We start from the raw sequence: 18,466 nt of genomic DNA on the forward strand, positions 1-18,466 counted from the left end.
TCCCACAATGCCTAGCACCACTTATTAACAGGAAACAGAGTTCCGCCCTGTGTTGGAAATCGGAGGTTTCTCAGCAGCGGTAGGAGTGAGCGTCACGCGGCCCCTCGGAGGTTCCAAACGCGACTTCGAATAGACGGAGGTAAGATGATTAAGTGTGCACCACCGCAAACGCGATTTCCGCCAGCGTAACTAAAACTAAAAACTAAAGCAGAATGCTTGCCGAATAACGGGCACTTTAAACTCTGTTTACAGAACAACGTCTTAGACCTGCATAATACACAGCAATGCCGGGGTCCGCCTGAGGCGTCTGAAATCAAGTAAGCATGATTGCATAACAGCGTCTATTACAATGTAACACTCGCTGCAGCAATTAGGTGGTAAATTCGATCTTTACTTCACATCCAAACAGAACCCCAACACCGCGGAACTACAATTAGATTTTCAAAAACGGTCCTTTCACCTCCACGAGGGATCAGGAACATAAGAAGTAAGTGACAGGGTGGCACATAAAACGGAGAATACATGTTGATGAGTGTGATTAATTTGGTAACTTACAAACCCACCGAATCCTTTAACCCCACTCAGGTAATGAAAGATATGGATAACATGATGCTCCGTGCTTGAATATTACAGCCCCCAGCAACAAAAGGTAAAAATCTTTGAGGTTTTCCCTTTGTAACAAAGATGGTTAACAGTAGAGAATAGGAGATACTGAAATGTCCCCCATCTTTACACCGTAGGCACAGCTCAGCCCTGAAGAAGAACCCTACAGAAAAAAGAAGGGTTTGGAAACGCGTCGGCTACAAGGCTGTATGAAAGTTGATGGAACCCAAATGTTAGGGGTTGATACATAAACATAGGGTGACATAATCAAAGTCAGGTTGCCCACAATGCCCATTGGTTGTAAAATTATTTGTTAAAAAAAAACAGTCTAGGTGTACATAATTTGGAGCTAACCGTGATTTAAATTGTAACTATACTTGAATGCTTTATTGGTTTTGTTCAAAAGTTTGTAATGTTTTGAAACATTGTACTTTTTGTTTTCTCAGTGAAAAGAAATGTTTTACCTTCTGAAGTGTCATAAAATGTAAATGTGTATTGAAATATTCAAAAAAGTGAAATATTTGAAAAAATACCTTCTTGAAGTCACTCAAAGAGGGTACACATCAGCTGAATAAACAAGCTGCTGTTATTTGAATTCGAGTTCTGGCATTCCCTTTCTTGTTATAACTTTTTTTAACAGAGACATGGCTCCAGTTGGAAATGGATCCCACTGTAGTATGGGCTATTCCCCATGGTTACACCCTAAAACGATTAGATCGTAAGATACATAGAGGTGGAGGGCTGGCCATCATTTACAGAGACATCTTCCGATGCCGCATCTCCATCCCGGCCATGCGAGCATGTGAAAGTCTGTACTTTACTCTGGAGTTCTCCCCAACATCCACTTTCTCGGGCATATTAGTTTATCGACCCCCGGGCCCGTCGAATAACTTTATTACTGAGCTGACAGATGCGGCTGCTAATCAGTTGCTCCTGGCAGCAAATTTCACGCTGCTGGGTGACCTGAACCTGCACTTGGATGACTCCCAGGATGCTACAGCCACTAATCTTCGACTTAATCTCCAAGCCATTAATCTGTCGCAAAAAGGTTTCCATCCAACGCACATTAAAGGCCATCTCCTAGACCATATTTTTAGCAATCTTGATAGTCTAACAGTGGAAATTCCTAGGCCTCTGCCTTGGACTGACCATTACTTAGTACCTTTTACGTGGCCTATTAACACTCCCCTTATGTCACAAAATAAGAACAAGCACCGGGGTAGGAAATGGGCCTCGCTGCCTCTGGCTGAATGGGAATTGGCACTTAATGAGCACGTGCCTTCCAAATCAATGAATCCCAGTATAGCCACGTCTAACTATGAGAATTGGATCACGGATACTTTGGACCAGGTCCTCCCAAAAAAATCTCTACAGTCTATAAAACGATGCAAAGTGGCCCCATGGTACTCCCCCATCCTTAGATCCATGAAACAGTCGTGTCGTAAGCTGGAGAGAGCCTGGAGGCGAGAATACTCACAATCTAAGAAATCCGAGTATAGAGCCGCGATTAAATCATATAAGAGTGAAATGAAAAGCGCACAAATCCAATTCTATGACTCTAAAATCAAGTCAGCTGCTAACTCACCCAGAGAAATATTTAAAATAGCAAAGTCACTAATCTCCCCCCCCCCCCTGAGTGCGTCTCCTCTGTTGGGGCGCTTGTTCGATGTAATAATTTGGCAACTTTTTTCTCTCAGAAAATTTTGGCCATCTATTCCTCTTTCCCTACTGATGCAGAGAAGCGGGACATTACTGCTGACCCTAAAGCGGACGCCCCAGCTTACAGCTCGCTCGAGGAGTTCCCTCTTCTTGACTCAATTGCACTGAAGAAAAATTTTTCCAAAGTCACCTCAGGATCTCCCAATGATCCTGCACCTCCTCAGACCCTCCTTAAAGTCAGCGAGGCCATATGTCCTGTTATCTTAGATGTCCTAAACTCGTCCATTGTTTCCAGCTTGGTCCCTGCCCAGTGGAAATGTGCAATGGTTAGGGCCCTTCTCAAAAAACCTTCATTAGACCAGAACAACCTGGCCAACTTCCGCCCCATCTCCCTTCTCCCTTGGATGAGTAAGTTGCTGGAGAGACACATCAATAACATCTTGGTAGAGTATTTGGAGTCCAATGACCTACTTTGTGCCTCCCAGACGGGATTCCGCCCTCAACATGGCACCGAAACTGTTTTACTCGCGGTAACGGAAGAAACGAGATCTGTGCTGGACCAGGGAGGGAAGGCAGCCATTATATTATTAGATCTTAGTGCCGCGTTCGACACGGTTAACAATGCCACATTATTACATCATCTAAATGGCATGGGCGTGTCGGGCGCGGCCCTGAAATTGCTGACCTCCTTCCTGGATGAGCGCTTCTTCCAGGTGTTTGAGGGCGAGGTAGCATCCTCGAAACACCCTCTGAGCTGTGGGGTTCCTCAGGGCTCGGCCCTGAGCCCCACGCTCTTTAACCCCTTCCACACTCATGACGAGCTGGGCTCGTCATGGTGTAGCCTCCTCGTACACTGATGACGAGCCCAGCTCGTCATAAAACAATGTAAAACAACAATCTGCAGCACAGGAGGGGAATTGCCTTAGCAGCCATGGAGTTAATGTCTACATGAGTCCTCTGGCAGGGATAGTACAGCCCTTCGGTGTGCGTATTATCACCTACGCGGATAATACCCAACTGGTGGTCTCCTTGGATCACACAGAGGGTTCATCCAACACCTTAGGGCCCTGTCTAGAGGCAGTAGCCAAGTGGATGCATTCCTCATGTCTCAGACTCAACGGGGAGAAGACAGAGATTATGCTACTGGGCAATCCTGCACCGACCATTCTGGTTCCCATCTGGCCCGCCTGTCTTGGTGCTCCTCCCTCACCGAAACCCCACATCAAAAGCCTCGGAGTCTGGCTTGATAAAGCATTGGATTTTTCTGTGCAGGCCACTAAAACTGCTTCCACCTGTATCGGACTGTTGAGAATGCTCCGGAAGATTCTCCCATTGCTTCCTTTCCAGGCAAGGAGAATCATGGTTCAGGCCTTGATACTCTCCCGCCTGGATTATGGAAATGCATTATATCTGGGAGCCCCGGCAGCAGTGATCAACAGACTCCAAGTTACACAAAACTGTGCTGCTCGACTCTTGTTTGGCATCCCTCGTGGGCAATCAGCAAGAAAGGCCTTAAAAGAACTCCACTGGCTCCCAATAGCTGCCAGAATGCACTTTAAAGCTATGTGCATTGTGCACAAAGCTTTTCACCGAACAGGTCCAGCTATCCTGTGCCCCCTGGTCGTACCTTACATTCCATCGAGAACCCTTCGTTCCAGCGTCCTTCATCTTGCCACGACAACTAAAGTCAATAAGGCTCGCTGGGGAGGCCGGGCGTTTTCACACTTAGCGGCTAAGATGTGGAATTCGCTCCCGCCGAATATGCGGGAAATGAGCAACCTGATGGTCTTTAGGAAGACATTAAAAACTTACCTGTTCGCCAAAATGTGTTAACCTTGCTATCTGCTCACCACACTATTCAGTTCAAGCGCTGCGAGGCCTTACGGTATGTACGCGCTATATAAATATAATTTTTCATTTCATTTCATTTCATTTCTCGGCAGCCTTGGAACCCATCTCACGTCACACGCTAGCCACCAGACTCCACAACTCAGAAATACAGGGATCTCTCCTTGACTGGATCCAATCCTTCCTCTCCAGCAGAACCCAGAGGATCAGACTCCCCGCGCTTCCTCTCTGATCCCACTAACATCATCTGACCCCAAGGATCATCACTAGGCCTGACGCTCTTCGACAGCTACATGGCCCGCATCGCCGCCATCTTCAGACAGCACAGGCTTAGCATCGTATCCTATGCTGATGACACCCAGTTAATCCTCTCCGTCACCCAGAAGACACCAGACTCTGCTTCCAGGAAGGAATGAGAAACGTAGCAGCCTGGATGAAGGATAGCTGCCTAAAGCTCAACTCCGAGAAGACCGAGATCCTCATCCTCGGTCCTTGCACATCCGCCTAGCACAGCACCTGGAGGCCCTCCGCCCTCGGGAGCCCACCCACCCAGACAGACCATGCTCAGAACCTCTGCATATTCCTCGACTCCTCCCTCTCCATGAACCGCCAGATCAACACCGTCGCGTCCACCAGTTTCAACTGCCTCCGCATCCTCCGTAATGCCTTTAAATGGATCCCCGCTGACTGCAGAAAGACCATCACCCACGCACTCATAACCATCAGACTAGACTACGGCAAAGCCCTCTTCACCGTAATCAACAAAACTCTTCTACACAGACTCCAAACCATCCAGAACGCCGCAGCCAGGATCGTCCTAGGGACACCGCACCACGAGAACATGACCCAACACCTACAAAGCCTCCACCGGCTCCCCGTGGAGAAGAGGGTCGCCTTCAAACTCCTCACCCACACCTACAAATCCCTCAACGACATCGGACCCATATACCTCAATGACCATGTATTTTTCCACGTACCCAAGAGGACACTCCACTCCACCGACCTCGCCCTTGCAAAGGTCCCTTGCATCCGCAGAAAAATAACCGGCGGGAGAGTTTTCTCCTACATCGCAGCCAAAACCTGGATTGAGCTCCAGTTCAACATCAGACGCTCCCTAACCCTTCACACATTAAGGAAGAACCTTAAGACTTGGCTCTTCAACTGACCCGGGTCTGCACCCCCCAAGTGCCTTGGGACCCAAATGGGTGAGTAGAACACTCTATAAGCCACTGATTGATTGATTGATTGATTGTAAGACCTCGAGCCATGGCAATGACCTTACCGTGGAGGTGTGCTGGCCAAGCCACCTGGGCCATCTGCCTCTCCTCAGAGTCCAGTCCTGCCCATTGCAACATCACTTCCTTGGCAATTTCTAGCGGGGTGACGGTCATGATGACGGTCAGGATTTTAATGTTCACTGCAGCCATACGATGGTGAGAGCAGCACTGCCCTGATTTGGCACAACCACCAGGCCAGCCTCTCACAAACTGCAGCAGCTTAAGGTACTTCTAGCAGGACTTGATTTCTAAAGTCTCTGACTGAATAAACCTGAGTCGACTGATGTCTCGGTAGTAGCCATTGGACAGAACATTGACATGAAGTCATCCAGAGCTGCGCCCCATCCTCTGTGAGCCACCGCTATGTGACAAGGGGGTGGCACATGTGGTGCCCCCCCTAACATCCATGTAACGTGTGTGAGACACCGCATGATGCCTGGCACACTGTGCATGGATGTTTGCAAACATGCCTTTTTCAACGTCCTTTTCCAGGCCACAGCACAAGCTGCAATGGAAAAATGCATGTTTCTGATTGCCTACCCGGTGGTCTCTGTATATTATAGCAGGTGGAACCGATTACTACTTATCGGGCACTCTCCATCCAGCTGTGATGGCGGTCGGATGCTCCTCCGACCGCCATCACAGTGAGGCCCTATATTCCCTCAGTTTCCTGCTACTGAGATCTCTATATATTGAGAATCAGTCATGCAGGGTGTGTTGTTGCAGGGAGTTCTGTTCCTATACAGAACTGTGCACAGAGACTTAGGACCTTAGTGAATTAGAGTGTGCCAAAACTCACCTTAGTACCCAAAATTCTCTACTAGACTAGCATCAGTGACTCATTGGTTCCTCATCCTATAGCAAATACACCAATGATTAGTCAACCCAGAACATGCGACTTAAGATACCTCAAGTAAGGTGGAAAACAGGAACACTCTTTCGTTATACTATCATACATAAGCGTGGGCGTAAAATCCGTTTCGTTCGTGAAATTTGCGGATTTTTTGCAATTTCGCAGTCAGCGAATCCTGAAAATTTGCCCAAAAATCCGTAAATTCGCAAGCTTGCGGATTTTTTTGCTTGGTCGCGCTTGAAAAATACAATATCGCGCGTGCACGTGATTCTGTGTTCGCTGAGTTGTTTTTCTCCCGGTTTGCGTGTGCTGCGCCATTTTGGATCTTGCTGCGTGATCGCGCGAGAGTTTTTCGACCGTGATTACGTTATCGCAGCCCGCCATCTTGCACAGCGAGAGTTTGACAACGGGAGTACGTCATAAGGGTAAACAATACCGAACACGTAGATGCCGCGCACAGCTGACTTCCGGCGGGAGATTTGAACAGCTCCCTTTCCCGAAATTGCAAAAATTGCAATTCTGCACAAGAAATCCACCGCAGGCAGCATAAACCTTCTGAAAATGTTGATTTTGATCAGAAGAACTCCTCAGAATGACATTTGGCTGCACTTTTTGGTGCAAGGAGTCCATTTTTTGGGAGAGGGGTGGGAGGGGGGTGGGAGGAAGGAAGTGCCCCAGACTCTCCATCTTCCTGTTCCTGTCCAGCAAGCTCCTCCCAGTGCTTTGTCCATGTCCTGGTCACTTTTGATTTGGATCTGGAGCTGGAAGGATTACTTTTTGTGGCTGCTGCTGGATATTTGTATTTGAGGACTTTTTGGACTTTGGAGTTTGGATCACTTTTGGACTTGAGATTTTACAGCATCCAGTAGGCCCAGGGTTAGGTTTCTGTGTTTTTTTTTAAACTTAATTCTCATTTATGTCATGGAATTTTAGCTCACTGTTATATGTTTATTTATTTTTTAAATGTTTGGGGTGCCTGTAAAGCCTCACTAGCCAGTAGGCCCAGGGGCAGAAATTGTTTTTAAAGATCTGAAAACTCACATAAACTCTGAACCCAAGGGGTCTAGAATTTATTCAAGTGAATTAATTGAATTAATGCTCCAATATGTGTGTCAGTTCAGTTCAAAACGCTTTATTTGGTTTGCGAAGCACAACCATATATACAATCACAAATACACATATTAAAAACATCGCAAATACATGGGTGTCAGTATTACTATCCACCCATATTAAAACAACACCAATCATTGACTTCAAACAATAAACTTGGACATATTATTTAACACATAATATCATACAAGCTTTAAAAACAAGTGCCTCTTACGACCTAAAGTACATAATGTCGCTATACAGTATCTAATAATTGTTCTGGTATCAAACACATTTCAGAAGTGGCAATGTGCAAATTACGCGATAAAGTGCCCTGTACACTCTGGACTCCGCAATGTGAACATTTTGCAGTATGCTACCTCCAATAAACAATTATAGTACAATTAAATTTCCTAAAGTAGCATGTGTGAAATTTCTAATGTTTATTTACATTTCCCTCGTCAGCTTGATTTTGCTTGCGAGAAAAGTGTCACTCAGTGGTTGAAATATAATTCATAATTACACTGAAATGATAAAAGTGCCACACATTGCAATCTTAAACCTTGGCAGCTATGGAACGGTTATTTCAGCTGCAGTGGGTTCACGCTCGTTAGAGCATGCATCGCTGCGCTAGAGTGTTTGGGACCAGCAGAGCAGTTAGTGGTCATGGCTCCAGCACAGTACTGTATACCCGGAGAACGGTTGTGCAGTCTTGAAGACTTTTACACTGGCAGTAGGACATACAGCAGGCATGGGTATATTTATGCCTCCCTCTCAGGGTATGTGATGAAGAAAAGTGATAATGGAATGTTGCCTACGGTTTCTGTGGTGAGAAATGCGCAGTCCCAGCTCCTACCTGACGTGGGTGCCACTGTCACTTGTAAGGTGTGCAGCATTAATTCCCACTTTGCCAAAGTTCAGATCCTCTACATTGCATCCACTCTATTGAAGAATACATTCAGAGGAACAATACTAAAGGAAGACATTCGAGCCACTGAAAAAAACAAGGTTGTAGTGTACAAGAGTTTCCGACCTAGTGACATCGTCCTGGCAAGTTATTTCTCTTGGTGATGCACAGTCCAACTATCTGTTGACAACCGCTGAGAACGAGCTGGGCGTGGTGGTTGCCCATAGTGAAGCAGGAGTACAGATGGTGTCTATCCGCTGGTGTGAGATGCAGTGCCCGTAGACGCACATGAAGGAGTTCAGGAAAGTGGCCCGGGTGGAGCCAGAGTTTCTACAGATGTAGTCAACTTGAATTTCTCAGAAGTGTTGTTTCCCGCGCCTCTTGGAGCTGTGCTGCACACTCCGCATTGTTGGCAGCTCTCCTGGTGTAAATACAATCTGTTGTTATAGGACTTGTACAGTCTTGCATCTCAATGTGGTGTCCATGACAAAGGGTACATTGGTTGACGGAATAGATGGCATATCAGCAGATTCATGTCCAACAAAAAATTGTTTCTCAAAATTCTTTTGCTCCTCAGTGCCTAAAGTGGTTATACTGCTCGGAAAATGGTTTGATAGGGTTCGATTCGGCACAAAATGAGTAATGCCGTTTATTTTTGCAGGCTTTCTTAATGCAACTAAAGTGTAATGTTTGTATTTAAAGACAAATAAAAGTACTTTCTAAGCTGCAGTGGGAGGCAAGGAGTCTCCTCTGCTCTGAAATCGAACGCAAAGGAACAGGACTGTCTATTCCTTTACTTTCGGTTTTAGCTGAGGAGACGTCCTGCCTCTCACTGCAGCTGAAGCATTTCAGAGCTACCAATTAACCCCCTCCTGGGAGGGTGAACTGTTAGCACTTATCTGACAAAAGCATGGGCGTGTCGTGCCCAATGATTTCCCCTCCCTCACCCCTCCAACCCTTTGTCACCAGGAGTTCGCTAATGAAAGAAATTCCCATTTGAAATGGGTAAAGACTTGCGCCGCAGAGGACAACAAAGGTTGGATTTTAGAGTTGAGTGTGTGCCCCCCCCTGGGATGGTGTTAAGCCCCCCGGGGGGGCACACCCCACAGTTTGAAGAACTCTGTACTACACCAACACGACCTACAGCTTCCATATTTTCTCTTCAGAAGGGCCGGTAGGGACCTCCATCCAGCTCGACCTCCATTACCTCATGTAGTGGTGCTGTAAGTGCACAACAGAGTCAAATTCAGCCACGCCCATCCTCCACTTCATCTGCCATTGAAACTGAAAGTAGCACCTCCACCACCAGCAGACATTTCCAGTCCCCAGTTTGGGACTTCTTTAGTGTTAGCCAAAAGGCGGAAAACATGGTTGTTTGTTCGATTTGTAAAACTGTAGTTAGTCGGGGTAAGCTTGGTACCAACTATGGTACCGGTGGCCAGAGAGGTAATCTCCAAAAACACCACGCTCTCATTTGGGAGGCGTACCTAAGGAAGATCCGGGAAGCCAAAAGTACAACAAATCCAAATGTATCCATTCATATTGCATCTTATGATGACGAGGGGCGGATCATACAGGGATGAAGTGAAGAAGCGACAGACAGCACTGCAGTGGTAGCGCCCACACCCTCTACCCCTGCAACATGTATGAGGCACACTAAGAGTCTGGGAGATACACCAATGCGAAAAAGTACATCAATAAGCCGAACTCGTTTGAAGAAGTCTACATCATCCTCATAACATAAAACAGTCCAGACCACCATTAGCAGAATGTTTTGTTCGGATGTGCCATATGAACGCAACCACCAAACGGCACGTCTGTATAACGCAAAGCTGGCTAAAATGCTAGCGCTGGACCTTCTCCCTTTTTCTTTCGTGGAAGGGGTGGGTTTTCTAGAATTTGTGGCAACAGTCTGCCCTAAATGGAAGGTTCCTAGCCGGTCCTATTTTGCCAGGGTTGCTGTTCCAGCACTACATCAAGATGTGCTGGAGGTGATTGGCGCAGCTATTCAGAAGAGTGCTGTTCACATTATCCACCTGACAACAGACATGTGGAACAGTTGCCAAGCCCTTGATTACATGTGCATCACTGCACACTGGGTTTCTTCTGCAGGGGTTAAAGACAAGTAAAAAGCAGGTTTTGACACAGACACAGTTATTTAAGCTACAAGGAAACATGCAACAGTAGCCATATTTGCCATGGAGAAAACTCATACTGCACCTAACCTTTTGGAGGAGTTTGATAGGAAGGTCTATGAATGGCTGGAACCAATATATTGCATGATTGGTTATGTTTCCACGGATAACGGCAGTAATATAGTTAAGGCCATGCGTGATGGTAAATACTTCAGAGTGCCGTGTTTGGCGCACAGTATTGACATCGTGGTGCAAGATTTCTTGAAAAAAGAAAACACAGTCAGCGAGTTACTGGCCACCTCCCGAAGAATCTGCACACATTTCAGCCATTCTTTTAAGGCCCGGAAGCAGCTGAGGAGCATTCAACATGAACGTAGACTGCCAGTCAAAGGACTCATCCAGGAGGTGACAATACGTTGGAACTCAACCTTTTACATGCTTGAGCATCTGTCTGAGCAGTGGGGAGTAATCAATGATTATATCTATAAACTGGGTTCTACTATGAAAGACATGAGACTAGTGTTGGAGGAATGGAAGCTAGTTGCAAGCCTGACAGACATGCTTTGTCCTCTTGAGGTCTTCACGCGTGAAGTCATAAGGGAGGACTGTTCTCTGGGCAAAGCTATCCCATTGTTGCGCATGCTAAGCACCAACTAAAGGCGGTATCTTCAACGTTTCGAGATGATGCTGAAAAGCAAGACGCATATCAGTCGGCGGAGAGGTTATTAGGCTGCATAGTTGCCAATGAAAGGCTTGAAAACATACATACAGAACAACATTAAATTTGTGCCACTATTCTGGATCCAAGGTACAAAAAGGCAGTGGCCAGCAAAGCATTCATTCCTTTTTATGAAGCAGATGTTTCAAAGTACAAACATTGGCTAGCTGTGTCAGCTACTCGGTTCGAAAAAGAGTGGCAGAAAATTTAAGGAGCCGGCAGAAGTACAACTGAATCAGCAGGCCATCCGGCATCAAGTTCCACTTCTGAATCTGTGGCCGAAGGGAGCCACTTTCCCTCACAGCCATTAACGACACCAGCAACCGTATCATCATCCTCACCTGCACCAGGCCCAGCCATAATATTGTCTGAAGCAGATTAGCTAACTCATCAAGGGTTTGCTCGTTACAGTGATGCATGCCACAGATGGTACGCAAAGTGGAGCAACCCTGGAGAACCTTCAGTCGATGGTGCAGGCCTATCTGGATGACCCAACAGAGGTCTTTGTTAATCAGATCCCATTTCTGTATTGGTATCGGAAAATGCCTCAGTGGCAACTGACCAACCTGCCTCTAAATTATTTGTCTTGCCCACTCGCAAGCGTGTCTTCTGAACGTGTTTTCAGTGCTGCTGGTGCCATTGTAACTTCAAAAAGGACCCGCCTCTCACCCAAAAATGTGGAGAGGTTAACACTGATCAAGGTGAATCAGCACTTCATACCACCAGATTACAAAATACGTGAATGCACGCAGGAAGAAGAGGACACCGACTTAGGTAACAGAAGTTCTGCTCTGTTAGCAGACCTACTCCCGTCTCAATTCATAGAGTTTGAGGATGAGCTCTACTTCCCTGACACGGAGGCCTGAAAATGACTTCCTTTTTTTCGTCCTTGTTCACTTTTAATCCTGTGTGTCTTTGTTTGTTTTGCAACTTTTACCACAACAAAACTCTAATCACCTAATCACAACAAGTCCCTCAGCAGCACTGTCTTCAGCCTATTTCCTTATTGATTTGAAGGTGCCGCAGTCTGCATTCCCGAGGTTCACAAGTTCACAACTCAATCATGCTCCTCTATCCTCCTCCTCCAGACTCCCCCTATCCATTTCCCTCAAGGCAGATGGCTGGATTACGCAGAATAAATAAACTTTGTCTTCGTACTCGTAGACAAGTCCCCTCAAGTGGGACTGGAATTACTGACTACATGTTTGCTGATTGCTGACAGTTACTTCTGAAATTGATTGACAGGAGAGGCTGCCCTTTGGTCCTGCACTTTCAGAAGAAGATGCAGACAAAAAGTGGAACAAGTAATGAATAATGAGAAGAAGATGGCACGCTGTGGACATCAATGGCTGTCTGGCTCTGATGAAATCAATTGCTGTTTGTTTGTTGTGCAGGAAATGAATCATATGTCTTCTGTTATTATTTAATCTTTTACAAACTAAATGTAACTCAAGTCTACTCTGCTTTTTTTTACCTTGTTTAATTAAAATTGTACTTCAACTGCAGGGGCCACTACGTTGCATTTTCCAAAATGCAAAATCTCCTTGGACTTACTGTTTGCCAATATACCATGATGATTGATTAAATATTATATCTTTTTTCTTTACAGTCACTCACTGGGATGGATGGATCATCAACGTCTGTTTGGGGAAGAACTATGGCCAATTTGTGAGTGTCAAACAGGTAAACCAGTCTACAACAACTACTACAGCAGAACTACATGTCTGTCTAGTCGTGTTGTGGAGTGGTCGAGGCAGTATAGGTATGCCAGGCAGATTTCAGAGTACATCAGTTCATGTAAATTTGGGGCTATGTGGCTTGCTGCATACAATTAGATATGCTTTGTATGTCTGTATCAAAGGTATGCTACATCAGGTTGCTTAACTCAGTGGTTCCTGCCTTGACTGTCTGCATCACCTTGCCGCAAACATGGGCCAAAAATCTGTAACGCTCAAGAGTTTGCGGATTTTCAGCTATTTCGCGAGATTCTCAGATTGTGAATTTGCCGCCGAGAACAGTAAATTTCGCTAGCGGAACGGATTTTTGTTTTTTTCGGCCCATGCTTGCGGCAGGGCCATGCAGGTGGTCAAGGCAGGCACCACTGAGTGAAGCAACCTGGTGTAGCATACCTAGGCTCTTTGACACAGACAGACAAAGCATATCTAGGGTTTAGGGTTCAGTGCGGTTTACTAGGGTTTTTGGGTTTAATTAATAATTTGGTAGGGTTCCCTTAGTCTAGGGCTCAGGGCCCGATGCAGGCTCATTCATAATGATGTTAGCAAAGTTTCAGGGGGGGTTTCGCGTTTTTTCAGAATTGTCCGAATTGTGGCTTTTGATGGTGTTTTGCGGGCGCGTGTGTTTGGGTGAACTAGTCGTACACCTTACACTTGATCGATTTTGTGCTGCCTTCTTGGGAATCACTGGAACAAGTGTCCTGGTAACTTTCAATAGGATCGAAGTAGTGGAAGTGCTGAAAACAGCACTTTTTTGTCGAGGCGCGATTTGCGATATGCCATGTTTTGGGGACAGCAGTATTGCATGTTTTTGGGGGGCTGCTTGGGGGGGGGTTAGGCTTTTGGTGGTGGGTTGAGGGGTCTGGGGGCACTGCTGGGAACGTCTAATTTTGATTGCAAGTGGTTTGAAGAAAATCCATGGTGGAAAAGGGGGGTTTGGGCCTAGTTGCAGACAGCGTTTTGGCACAATTTAAACTGAAGCAAAAACAACAATTGATGGACAGAATGCAGAACAATGTCATACATTCACCCCAGTACAGAGATCTGGGCCAAAATCCATAGTTCTTTTGCACTGCACACCACCCCAGTTCAGACATGGCCATGTGCAAATCAGCCTTGTACCTGTGCCTCATGGGAACAGTCCAGCCCGAACTGCCAAGCCATGTCTTTCCTGGACCGGAATCAAGCATCCTAGGATCGGTTTCTGGCTATCGGATGTCTTCAGCCAGGATAGCTTGACTCCAGTGGTGCGGAGAGCATGGGACTCACATCTGAGCATACCCATCCCACTCGGGGTGACAAAGGCAAAAACACCAATTGATGGACAGAATGCAAAACAATGTCATACATTCACCCCAGTACAGAGATCTGGGCCTAAATCCATCATTTTTTTGCACTCCACACCACCCCAATTCAGACATGGCCATATGCAAATCAGCCTTGACCATGTGCCTCATGGGAACAGTCCAGCCCGAACTGCCAAGCCATGTCTTTCCTGGACCAGCATCAAGCATCCTAGGACCGGTTTCTGGCTATCAGCCATCTTCAGCCAGGATAGCTTGACTCCAATGGTGTGGAGAGCATGGGACTCACGTCTGAGCATACCCATCCCACTCGGGGTTACAAATGCAAAAATAACAGTTGATGGACAGAATGCAGAACAATGTCATACATCCACCCCAGTACAGAGATATGGGCCTAAATCCATCGTTTTTTTGAACTCCACACCACCCCAGTTCAGACATGGCCATATGCAATCAGCCTTGACCCTGTGCCTCATGGGAACAGTCGAGCCCGAACTGCCAAGCCATGTCTTTCCTGGACTGGAATCAAGCATCCTAGGACCGGTTTCTGGCTATCAGCCATCTTCAGCCAGGATAGCTTGACTCCAGTGGTGTGGAGAGCATGGGACTCACGTCTGAGCATACCCATCCCACTCGAGGTGACAAATGCAAAAACAACAATTGATGGACAGAATGCAGAATAATGTCATACATTCACCCCAGTACAGAGATCTGGGCCTAAATCCATTGTTTTTTGCTCTCCACACCACCCCAGTTCAGACATGGCCTTATGCAAATCAGCCTTGACCCTGTGCCTCATGTCTGAACTGGGGTGGCAGAGTGAGCTAAAGAATGGTGATGGATTAAATCCAGATCAGTTGACTGGGGTGAGTGTTTGATTTACTCGAACGGTCCGTCCATTATCCCCTTTTGTATCGCTTTGTTCGCCCTAAGTTGGCAGGGCATGCTCAGACGTCCCTTGCTCACTTTGCCACTGGATTCAAACTACCCTGGCTGATGACGGCTGCAATGCCATAAACCGGTCCTAGGATGCTTGTTTCTGGTCCATGGAAGACATGGCTTGGCAGTTCGGGCTGCACTGAGGCACAGGGTCAGACTGATTTGCATTTGGCCATGTCTGAACTGGGGTGACAGAGTGAGCTAAAGAATGGTGATGGATTAAATGCAGATCACTTGACTGGGGTGAGTGTTTGATTTACTCGAATGCCCCGTCCATCATCCCCATTTGAATCACAATTTAAACTGAGTCCTAGCAGTATTGCATGTTTTGGGGGGCTGCTTGGGGGGGTTCTTGATGTTTGGGGTGGCTTGAGGGGTCTGGGGGCACTGCTGGGAAGGTATAATTTTGATTGCTAGTGGTTTGAAGAAAATCCATGGTGGAAAACGGGGGTTAGGGCTTAGCTGCAGAGCACGTTTGGAGCGATTTTCAGGTAGGCTTCTGTAGATTTTCCAAGTGTCGCATTTTCCATTTTTGATTTTGCCCTTTTTGGGGGTGTTCTACTTTTTTGGGTGTGGGTTGAGGGATCTGGGAGCACTGCTGAGAAGGTCTAATTTTGTTCTAAAATCGCAGTTTACACTTTACACCTAGCTTAAGGTGAAAGATCTGCAAATTTCGCCCACACTTATTTATCCTTGAAAAGGAGACTCAGAGTACGCACTTTCGAAATGATGCTTGTATGTATTGTAATACTGTTGACTCTGAAACTGAAAGTGTTATTTTTGCACTACACAGCGTACCTTATATATTTTTCTCTGGGTGTTTTAATATCACTTCCTGTTTTTTCATCAACAATTACTGGCCGGATTTTACCCTGTGCAATCGGAAAAAGGAGGATGAACTCAGGCTTACCATTAGCGACCTGAAATTTAGCATCCGCCAGGCAGGCAGTGGACAAGGTGTCTTCTGGTCCCCAACATTGATTGACGAAGCATCAGATGGAATGGAGGAGTACCGCGAAAAAGAGGAATGGCTGGATGCATGTAACTTCCCAAATTCAACAGGACAACTACAACAACATACAGTTACAGTATCCATCTTCATTTCTACTTATCTTTTAAGTAATGTTATTGCTGTGAACTTCTATGAGTGTGATTTGTTTGCTCTCTGCTTCAATTCATCCATTCAGCCATTGTATACTTTTTTCTTTGCTATGTTTTTAAACTAATTTAATGTACTAAGTTTTTCTTCTCTCTGAGGGCAGATAGACAAATGAAATTGCGTAATTACTGCACCCCTGTACTGTCACATTGTTTCTTCATAGTTAGTACATTGTAGAAAGTACTACTTATTTTTCAGTAACCTATCCATTTAGCAAACAACTTCATGCATGCAGTGGTGCATGCACTTCCTTTATGTCCCTTAAAAGATTCATGGATAGCTTTGTATCCAAAGATTTGTTTTTCTTCATTTGTTGTTTGTACATGCTGTGTTTTCTTTTTCCTCCCTCTACAAAACTTTCCCCACAAACCCCATTCCCATCCAAGTTTCAAACCCTAACCCTTTTCCCCCGGCCTGTGTGGTTTTCATTGAGGTGTGAGTAAATTACAACAATAATTCCACACACTTGCTGGGGAGGATAAGGTGCAAGCAATCTCCTCAAATCAATTTTAAGGCAGCTAGATGAATGCTAGGATATTGTAATTCTGGTTAAAAAAACAACAATGAGTATTTTAAAATACCTTCTGAATTTCATGCCCACCATCGATTGGATCCATCGTCAACATCATCCTCCTACTTGTCAAGAAGATTTGTTGTTACGCTGCTGTGTCACTGTTCTTGTTGTAGCCATAATCATCCATGCAATTCTTTTTCCCCATACTTATCTTCAGCATTGCTTAGGCTACTGTTCCTTCTAATACTCCTCTCAGGCCACTCAATGTCTAATTTTTTTACTTTTTTTTTCATATGCTGCTACTACTAGTGTGGTACCACTCCGACTAACACCACAACAACAGAATTTCGGTCCGGGATGGCATAATCGCCATTTGCCATGCAGCCAGCGCTGTGCCTAGCTCTATTCTCAAACACGAATCACAGGTAAGATAAGCATTTTGGGGAGGTAGAATAATGGGCTAGGACTCGGAGGAGAGACTGACAGTAGTACTGGTAAAGTACTAGTAGGCCAGTTGAATTCACTAACTCTGTTAGTGGCACTTTTGAACATTTTTGGATGTTTTAGATCATTCATGCGTGTAAGTTTGGGGAAACCAAATGTGCCGTAACCCCCGCCCACCACCCCACAAAATAACATCAACGCGTACACTATGTTGAAGTATGTAAAATAAATAATTATACCTAAAATAAACTAGTCCCAGCCCTTCCTAACCCAAACAATTGTCCATTTCAAATAGTCCTCTGAAAAGTCCCAAATAATCCCCAACTCCCGATTCCCACCCCCCCAACAGTCTTTAAAAAAGGGGCAAGGGAGACTGTCACTTCCGGCGGTGCCTGTACAGGCGGTCCCGCCGCTCCTTGCGGAGGTCCTGGAGCTGTTTCTCAAGATTGTCCACCTTGCGCTCCAGGTAGTCCACTCTTAGGCGTAGGGGGTGCATGCATGCCATCCATGCTCTGGGGGGCCTGCTGTTGTGCTGTGCTGGAGGCTGCTGGCTGGTGGACACTGGGGCAGTGCTGGAGGAGGTTGTTGATGTTGATGCCCCCTCCTCCAATTTCCGAGCCCACAGCCGGCGATATTCCACACAAATGGCCTCCAGCTTGTGGGCCCTGGCCCGGACAGCCATCTCCTGTCTGGTGAGCTTTTTGGGAGCATCTAAAGAAGAAAGAGAAATAATGTAACCAATACTCTTTAACAATAACACAAAATAATTCAACAGAAAGTTGTCTCACAGTAACACTAGTAGTTTGCAAGCACAGTATAACATTTTGGCATGTATCTTTCTGCCGTCTTTGTAGGCCTGTAACAGTGGGAATATCAGGAACTCTACTACCAGGCAGCATTATGGACTCAATACATAGTCAGAGTGTCAGAGAGTACACAAGTATTCTTCTTTTTTTCTCTAGTTTTGCGAAAGAAATTACTTGTACGTGAACTTGTGTTAGCAGGCATAATGCCAGCTCAGTCCGCTTGCACCCAAGAAAAAGAGACACAAGCCATGATGACGCAGACTTGCATTCATTACTTTAAGCAGTACATGCAGGTGGGGATAGGGAAGCTCTTTTGTATAGGGGTGGCACTGGCCATACTCGGTTACATCAAGGGCTACTGCTCAATGTAATTTATATTTTGCACTGCCCCCCCTGGGCCTTTATAAGGCGACGAATGCTGGTCGAAGTATTCCTAGTCGGAATAAACCCAGCCTGATCTTCATGAACCAGTGCCGTC

At 45.9% G+C, this 18,466-nt stretch overlaps 1 pseudogene; it reads left to right on the forward strand.

Moving 5' to 3' along the window:
- The first annotated feature begins 7,995 nt into the window (after positions 1 to 7,995).
- Positions 7,996 to 8,578, forward strand: LOC147703278 (exosome complex component CSL4 pseudogene; annotated as a pseudogene).
- Positions 8,579 to 18,466: the final 9,888 nt, after the last annotated feature.

Source organism: Lissotriton vulgaris, chromosome 7 (genome assembly GCF_964263255.1).
Source record: "Lissotriton vulgaris chromosome 7, aLisVul1.2, whole genome shotgun sequence".
Classification (NCBI taxonomy): domain Eukaryota; kingdom Metazoa; phylum Chordata; class Amphibia; order Caudata; family Salamandridae; genus Lissotriton; species Lissotriton vulgaris.